The following is a 9,870-nucleotide window of genomic DNA, read 5'->3' as shown; positions in this document are numbered from 1 at the left end:
AGCATATCAAACATACTCACTGAAATGTTCTCTCATATTTTGCTTTACATATTACTTTTGTTGATTTCCTCTAGTTTAGCCTATGGAAATTTATTACCACACTTTTACTATCATATTTGGCAACACATGGGAAATATCATATATTACATTATTTTAACATCATCTAAAAAAAGAAGTATGAGCCACATTGAATGTTTTGGCTAAGAAAATACAGTGTTGAATAAGTGAATATTTTTTGCTCATCATTAGGATATGGTTGCAAAAATTGGTTTGATTTCCAGTATTACCAAACTATTTCTTTTTTTTTAACATCTTTATTGGAGTATAATTGCTTTACAATGGTGTGTTTAGTTTCTGCTTTATAACGAAGTGAATCAGTTATACATATACATATGTTCCCATATGTCTTCCCTCTTGCGTCTCCCTCCCTCCCACCCTCCCTATCCCACCCCTCTAGGTGGTCACAAAGCACTGAGCTTATCTCCCTGTGCTATGCGGCTGCTTCCCACTAGCTATCTATTTCACGTTTGGTAGTGTATATATGTCCATGCCACTCTCTCACTTTGTCACAGCTTACACTTCCCCCTCCCCATATCCTCAAGTCCATTCTCTAGTAGGTCGGTGTCTTTATTCCCGTCTTACCCCTAGATTCTTCATGACATTTTTTTTTCCTTAGATTCCATATATATGTGTTAGCATACGGTATTTGTTTTTCTCTTTCTGACTTACTTCACTCTGTATGACAGACTCTAGGTCCATCCACCTCACTACAAATAACTCAATTTCATTTCTTTTTATGGCTGAGTAATATTCCATTGTATATATGTGACACATCTTCTTTATCCATTCATCCAATGATGGGCACTTAGGTTGCTTCCATGTCCTGGCTATTGTAAATAGAGCTGCAATGAATGAACATTTTGGTACATGACTCTTTTTGAATTATGGGTTTCTCAGGGTATATGCCCAGTAGTGAGATTGCTGGGTCATATGGTAGTTCTATTTGTAGTTTTTTAAGGAACATCCATACTGTTCTCAATAGTGGCTGTACCAATTCACATACCCACCAGCAGTGCAAGAGTGTTCCCTTTTCTCCACACCCTCTCCAGCATTTATTGTTTCTAGAGTTTTTGATGATGGCCATTCTGACCAGTGTGAGATGATATCTCATTGTAGTTTTGATTTGCATTTCTCTAATGATTAATGATATTGAGCATTCTTTCATGTGTTTGTTGGCAATCTGTCTATCTTCTTTGGAGAAATGTCTATTTAGGTCTTCTGCCCATTTTTGGATTGGGTTGTTTGTTTTTTGTTATTGAGCTGCATGAGCTGCTTGTAAATTTTGGAGATTGATCCTTTGTCAGTTGCTTCATTTGCAAATATTTTCTCCCATTCTGAGGGTTGTCTTTTGGTCTTGTTTATGGTTTCCTTTGCTGTGCAAAAGCTTTGAAGTTTCATTAGGTCCCATTTGTTTATTTTTGTTTTTATTTCCATTTCTCTAGGAGGTGGGTCAAAAAGGATCTTGCTGTGATTTATGTCATAGAGTGTTCTGCCTATGTTTTCCTCTAAGAGTTTGATAGTTTCTGGCCTTACATTTAGGTCTTTAATCCATTTGGAGCTTATTTTTGTATATGGTGTTAGGGAGTGTTCTAATCTCATACTTTTACATGTACCTGTCCAGTTTTCCCAGCACCACTTATTGAAGAGGCTGTCCTTTCTCCACTGTACATTCCTGCCTCCTTTATCAAAGATAAGGTGACCATATGTGCATGGTTTATCTCTGGGCTTTCTATCCTGTTCCATTGATCTATCTTTCTGTTTTTGTGCCAGTACCATACTGTCTTGATTACTGTTGCTTTGTAGTATAGTCTGAAGTCAGGGAGGCTGATTCCTCCAGCTCCATTTTTCGTTCTCAAGATTGCTTTGGCTATTCGGGGTCTTTTGTGTTTCCATACAAATTGTGAAATTTTTTGTTCTAGTTCTGTGAAAAATGCCAGTGGTAGTTTGATAGGGATTGCATTGAATCTGTAGATTGCTTTGGTAGTAGAGTCATTTTCACAATGTTGATTCTTCCAATCCAAAACATGGTATATCTCTCCATCTATTTGTCTCATCTTTAATTTCTTTCATCAGTGTCTTATAATTTTCTGCATACAGGTCTTTTGTCTCCTTAGGTAGGTTTATTCCTAGATATTTTATTCTTTTTGTTGCAATGGTAAATGGCGGTGTTTTCTTGATTTCACTTTCAGATTTTTCATCATTAGTGTATAGGAATGCCAGAGATGTCTGTGCATTAATTTTGTATCCTGCTACTTTACCAAATTCATTGATTAGCTCTAGTAGTTTTCTGGTAGCATCTTTAGGATTCTCTATGTATAATATCATGTCATCTGCAAACAGTGACAGCTTTACTTCTTCTTTTCCGATTTGGATTCCTTTTATTTCCTTTTCTTCTCTGACAAACAATTTCTTTATGCAAGGTCTGAATGAGCTGAACAGTAATAAGAAGAAAAATAATAATAAATCCTTTGTTTTTTCTAAAAAAAAATTAAGATGATAATTATGTTCCTACCTCTGGGATAAATAAGCTAATGAAAATTAGGAATTAAAATTTAATGAAATAACCTAATGAAGAACAACTTCTATAGCTATGTAAGGTGCCTAAGAATAAATCCAACAAAAGGTGTGTGAAACATGTATGAGGAATGTTATGAACATTTACTGAAAGACCTAAACAAATGAAGTTAATGGATAATAGAATTCAATGTCAGATACTCAGTTTTCCAAAATGCAATTCAAATGAATATCCCAAAAGTGTCTTTCATGGATCCCAAGATCTTGAGCTGGGGTAATTGAAAATAAAATGTATAGGAAATGGCAAAGGGAATAGCCAAGCCACTCCTAAAAAAGAAATAAAAAAGTTGGATGAGGGCACATATTCTGCCAGAAAACAGGCAATACCAATCAATAGTAGTTTAAAAGTGCTATACTGACATATATGATAATGTCCTATTTTATAAATTTGGGAGGGTGGTGTCACAGGTGTTTATTATTATGGTTTATAATAACATATATGTTACATATATTCTCTTCTATGGTGTATTATTTATCTATTGCTGCATGTTATCCTATACGTTAGTTGGGCAGAAATTTAGGAGCAGCTTAGCAGTATGGATCTGGCTTACGGTGTCTCATGAGGTTCAGTCAGATGTCAGCCAAGGCTGCCCTCATCTTAAGAATTTACTGAATGGGGAATTCCCTGGCAGTCCAGTGGTTAGAACTCGGCACTTTCACTGCCATGGCCTGGGTTCAATCCCTGGCTGGGGAACTAAGATCCTGCAAGCAAGCTGCACAGCCAAAAAAAAAAATAATAATTACTGAATGGAGCTAGAGAATCTGTTTCCATGATGCCTCACTCACATGGCTAGTGCTGGCTATTGCCAAGAGAGCTCAGTTCTTCTATACTGTACCTGTACCTGGGCTGCTTGAGTTTTTTCACCATGTGTTAGCTGGCTTCTCCCAGAAGTGATCCAAGAGAAAGCAAGGTAGAAACTGCAATGCATTTTATGACCTAGCTTTGGAAGTCACACACCAACAGAGGAAATATCTTAGGAAACTATTAAATACATTAAATATATGAGGAAACTATTCAAGGGCATAAATATCCAAAATGTGGATCACTGGGGTCCATCTTGGATGTTGGTTTTCACAGTATGTTTCATATATTACATTTTAAAATTAATAGAAAAACAAATTAATAGAGAAAAATATCTTTCCTGAGCAATACAAGGAAGACCAACTTACGTTTCATATGTGTCACGTCCCCAATTATGCTCTGAACACTCTGAAAGAATGCAACTTATATAATTATTTGTAGAGCCATAGCCTCACACACAAGAAAAAATTCCACAGGGCCTATGTGCAATATTTATTTACTGACTAACTTTTATAAAGTAAATTTACCTAAAATTGTTGGGTACTTTGATCAAATAGGAAAATCCTGTTATCTTTACACAGCCATAAATTGGCATAATATGACAAACTATTTTTATTTCCAGTATTTTGTTTAGGGTTTGAACTGATTTTTTTCTGCATAATATCAATCATTTTTGAGGAATATTTTAGTCATTCCATCTGTAATCTACATCTATACATTATAATACATATGAGAAAATGATAGTATGACATTATTAAGTAAATTATCTTTATATCTGGACTCTAATAGATTCAACTTTTAAAGGAATGTTGCAATTAAAAACATACTTATTGTCTATCAAGAGGGTAAGCATAATTTAACAACTTGTTATATTTATTTCAATAACAATAAAGTTAATATTATTTCTCCTTCAAAATATGGATGCAAATATTAAGAGTTAGCACAGTTAACAGAATTTTGCATATCCCCATATATCCTGTTGATCAGCTAAGCTTTACTAAAACTATGTAGTTCAGTATTGCATTTGGTGCCAAAGAGTTTTTGTTTTCTCCTGCATTTTAATGCAAGACCTTTTCTATGCTGTTACAGGAAGGTGTTCATCTGCAACACTTCATGAATTCCTTTTGCTAGCCATTTTAATTCAACATATTAGTTTATTGAATTAATGTTTGATACTTGATATGATTTCAGTCTTCTGAAATTTATTAAGATTTGTTTTGTGACCTATCATATGATCTATCCTGGAGAATGTTCCATGTGTGCTTGAGAAGAACGTGTATTCCCCTGCATTGGATAGACTGTTTTGTGTGTGTGTGTGTGTGTGTGTGTGTGTGTGTGTGTGTGTGTCTGTTAGGTCCATTTGGTTTAAAGTATGATTTAAGTCCAACTTTTCCTTCTTGATTTTTCTGGCTGTGTGATTTATCCATTGGTGAATGTGGTGTATTTAAGTCCCCTACTATAGATCTTCCTCAATTTACAATGGGTTTACATCCCAATGAACCTATTGTAAGTTGAAAATATCATAAGTCAAAAATGCGTTTAATATACCTAGTCTACCAAACATCATAGCTTAGCCTAGCCTATGTTAAACATGCTCAGAATACTTACATTAACCTACATTTGGGCAAAATCATCTAACACAAAGTCTATTTTGTAATAAAGTATTGAATATCTCATATAATTTACTGAATACTGTACTGAAAGTGAAAAACAGAATGGTTGTATGGGTACAGAATTGTTGTAAGTGTATATGGGTTGTTCACCCCTGATATCATGTGGCTGACTGGGAGATGCAGCTCCCTGCCACTGCCCAACATCCTGAGAGAGTATCTTACTTACCACATATTGCTAGCCAGAGAAAATGTCAAAATTCAAAATTTACAGTGCTGAATGCTAGAGTTGAAAATTGTTAGTCAAACCATTATAAGTTGGGGACTGTCTGTATTATTGTATTGTTGTCTGTTTCTTCCTTCAGATCTGTTAGTATTTGCTTAATATATTTTCGTGCTCCAATGTTGGGTGCATATGTATCAGTATTTACAACTGTTATATTTTCTTAGTGAATTGACCCCTTTATCATTATATAATGACTTTCCTTGTCTCTTGTTACCATTCAGAGGAAGTCCCTCATAGCAGGATATTGTCCAGGGGCTACTGGCACTGTCCCTGCTCAGAAGGGGAGGGAGACATGAGAACTCCCAGGAAAGAGACAACTCAGAAAGGGTGCTTAAATGTCTAGATGACATCACTCAATAGCACAGCAAAAAGTTTCTGGGTCAGAGTGCTCCAATGGGCAGCAGAAGCTTGGGATCTTTTATCTGTAAGAGTTACCTTACCTATAGCTGGCAGATGTTGGGTGTGGTTTTGTGGGGTATGCAAAGCAGGTAGGCTCTAGAAGGTTGAAAATCTACTTGTTTGGATTGCAATATGTAAGTGTATCAAGTCAACATGTTGTACACCTCAAACTTATGCCGTGTTATATGTCCATTATATCGCAATAAAAATAGTATTGATAATAATTGGAATGCGAAAATGTTTGAGTTCAGCTCCAGTGGGCTTTTAAGCTAATGGACCTCAGCCTGAAGTGAAGAAATAAACAATACACAGAAGCCATCTTTGGCTCATTTATATAACATGGATGTTCTCCATTACATTGGAAGAACCATGCCATAGGAGATTCTAGCTACAGAGGATCAGTTAGTACACAAAGTCATAAAAGTCTTTTTCATCCAGTAAACTTACATAAACCGGCTTGAATTTTTTTGGTTGGTCATGTTTTATAAACTAGTTTATTTACTATATGAGTTGAGAAAGATAACAATATGCCCATGATGGTCAAATGATGAAGTAGTAATTTGGAAGTAAAAATTTCAGTTATATTTTTTATATCTTTTTTTTTAACCAAAAGAGAAAGGAAGGGAAGAAGGAATATTATCTTTAAAAATTTAGAAATATTCATGCTATCAACATTTTGCTTTGTAGTCTGAACCTGGGAGATATATTTTAAAAGAAGGAAACTAAAAGCTAGGCTGTTAGAAATAGGTATCACCAAAGGTTTAATTCGGTCAGAATAAGAAAGTACTGAACTAGACTATTTAAACTAAAAGCAAAAATGTGTGTGGGTAGGAGATAAAATCAAAAAATCTCAAGAGAGAGAGAAATGTTCCCTCAAATATTTACTCTAAGCTGGCACTATGCAGAACTTGCATTGTACTAATAGGAGCGCAGTTTAATGGACTCATTCCTCAGTAGGTTGTGTATACAGGCCAATCAGGACATTAACAGGAATAGACAGTGAAAACCACACAGATTTAAAGCAGCATAACAAAACTCAATGTCAAAAATATCATAAATAAATAGAACAAAGTGTCAGTTCTATCTATAGGATTCAGTGAATCTAGTAAGGCTTTGAATCACAATTCAAAACTAAGCCAGTATGTGAAAGTTTAGGTGATGTGGGTTGCAATAACTACTCTTCAATGCATTCAAATGAGCCCTTAATGGGTAAGAAATAGTTAATTCTACTTTCAAAATGAGTTGATAGTTAGCAGAGTATAGTTTACATGCACTGAGACAATCTAACTCTGTAAGTGTAGTAGGTTTGAAGAATTCTAACTCACTCAAAATAATTATGTGAGGGAAATTAATACCAACACCTTCCAAGCTGAATTTTTAAAAGCGGTTATTTTTGTAGCATTCAGGTGAGGATTACTTTGTAAAGCTCTCCTTTTTAGAGATAAGATCTGGGGGAATCTCTAAGGAAGATGGAGTGTTAAGATGTATATCCATTCCTTCCACGTATGGTTAGCTCACTTCTGAAGTGAGTGGATTTCTTATAGGTAATACATCTTTTTTTTTTTTTTTGCAGTACGCGGGCCTCTCACTGCTGCGGCCTCTGCTGTTGCGGAGCACAGGCTCCGGACGCACAGGCTCAGCGGCCATGGCTCGCGGGCCCAGCCGCTCCGCGGCATGTGGGACCCTCCCGGACCGGGGCACGAACCCGTGTCCCCTGCATCGGCAAGCGGACTCTCAACCACTGCGCCACCAGGTAAGCCCGAGGTAATACATCTTTAAGCAACATTTCCAGTGCTTACTTTCCTGCTCATAGACTAAACTCAGCATCAGCCATTTGATTTCATGGAGTTCCAATTTTGTTTTAATTGAAATATATTATCTAAAAAGTTAATAATCCATTGAAGTTGGAATTTACTAAATGGTACCCTGGTGACTTGAAGAGTCAACATAGCTTCCCAAAGTATCTAATATACCACAAGGGAGTATTTTATGCCCCTGATGAAACCAGTTGAGTATGTATGTAAAATTCTAGATATTGTTTGCTTATGTAGTCTAATCAGTTTCTTGTAAAAGTTTCTTTAATAAAGAAATGAAAAAAAAGAAATGAATTAAAATCCAAGACTTTAGGGCTTCCCTGGTGGCGCAGTGGTTGGGAATCCGCCTGCCTGTGCGGGGGACGCAGGTTCATGCCCCGGTCCGGGAGGATCCCACCTGTCGTGGAGCGGCTGGGCCCGTGAGGCGTGGCCGCTGGGCCTGCGTGTCCGGAGCCTGTGCTCCGCAGTGGGAGGGGCCGCAGCGATGAGAGGCCTGCGTACCGCAAAAAAAAAAAAAAAAATCCAAGACTTTAAAGTAAAAACAGACATTTCTACCAATTTTTAAAATAGGAAAGAGGGCTTCCCTGGTGGCGCAGTGGTTGAGAGTCCGCCTGCTGATGCAGGGGACACGGGTTCGTGCCCTGGTCCGGGAAGATCCCACATGCTGCGGAGTGGCTGGGCCTGTGAGCCGTGGCCGCTGAGCCAACGGGAGAGACTACAACAGTGAGAGGCTCGCGTACCGCAAAAAAAAAAAAAAAAAAAAAAGGGAAAGAAATCTGCATATATGCATGTATATAATATATACATATTATATATTATAAGAAGAAAAATATTTTGTCTTTTTCTCCATTTCCTGGCTCTGAGCTCCCAAAACCCTTGGAATTTCCTAAGTGATAAGGGTAATAGGAACACCTTTTGTTCTAGTCAGGTGATTCTTGGCAGGCCCCTAAATAGTTTCAGGGTGGGGCTGGTCCCTGAGAGATTGAGCCCTGATTAAAAACTTGGAAGTTTTCAGTCCCACCCTCCAACCTCCAGAGAGTGGAGAAGGGCTGAAGATTGAGTTAATCACCAATGCCTATGTAGTGAATCCTCCATAAAACCCCCAAATAACAGAGTTCTGGGAACTTAGGAAATGGTGAACACATCCATGTGCTAGGCGAGTAGCACACTCCAGCTCCACAGGACAGAGGTTCCTGCACTCAGTACTCTTCCTGGCCTTGCCCTATGTACCTGTCATCTGGCTGTTCATTTGTGTCCTTTATAACAAACTATAATAGTAAGTATAACTTTTTCTTGAGTTATGGGAGTCATTCCAGCAAATTGTCGAACTTGAGCGGGGGTTGTAAAAACCCCCAAGTTAGTAGCCAAGTTGAACAAGTGTGGATAACCTGGATACTTGTGACTGGCATCTGAAGTGGGGGCAATCCTGTGGGACTGAGCCCTTATGCCTGTGGCGTCTGATACTAACACCAGGTAATCAATGTCAGAATTGAACTGTCATACATCTAGTTGCTTTATATCTACCTGTATCTATAAATGCATTAAAAGATTTTAAATCATGTAGACCTAAGACTTAAAACTCAAAAGTTTGGATTTGAGATTTAATGTTCCTAAAACTTGTACTAAAATAATCAAATTTTTCTGTACTCAAAGGTAGCCAATTGAGATACCTTGTCTTGGGATAAAACAGAGTCAGAATATTAGCACTGGAAGGATCTTAGAAGCGTATATAGAATAACATGACTGTTTTACAGATGAAGGTACTGAAATTGAAAAGGTTAAGTGACTTGTTTCACTTCATATAGCTAGAATCATCAAAACTGGAACTAGGACTGAATTAACTCTCAGTCTAGGGTTATTTTTCACCATCTCCATTGCTTTCCATTAAGAGGTATAATATATTTTAGAACAGTAAGGACTTCCCTCGTGGCACAGTGGTTAAGAATCCGCCTGCAAATTCAGGGGACACGGGTTCAAGCCCTGGTCTGGGAAGATCCCACATGCTGTGGAGCAACTAAGCCCGTGCACCACAACTACTGAGCCTGCGTGCCACAACTACTGAAGCCCACGCGCCTAGAGCCTGTGCTCTGCACGCAACAAGAGAAGCTACCGCAATGAGAAGCCCATGCACCACAACGAAGAGTAGCCCCCACTCATCACAACTAGAGAAAGTCCGTGCACAGCAACGAAGACCCAATGCAGCCAAAAATAAATAAATAAATTCATAGAATAGTAGAGGCTTCATTACTTAATAATCAGTTAAAAACAAATAGAATATTCCAATGGATACACAAAATTAACAAAACATCTTTCAGTCAAGGTGAC

The sequence above is a fragment of the Globicephala melas genome, chromosome X (assembly GCF_963455315.2).
Source record: "Globicephala melas chromosome X, mGloMel1.2, whole genome shotgun sequence".
Classification (NCBI taxonomy): domain Eukaryota; kingdom Metazoa; phylum Chordata; class Mammalia; order Artiodactyla; family Delphinidae; genus Globicephala; species Globicephala melas.
The sequence above is the reverse complement of the archived record's forward strand: the minus strand, read 5'-3'. Positions refer to the sequence as shown.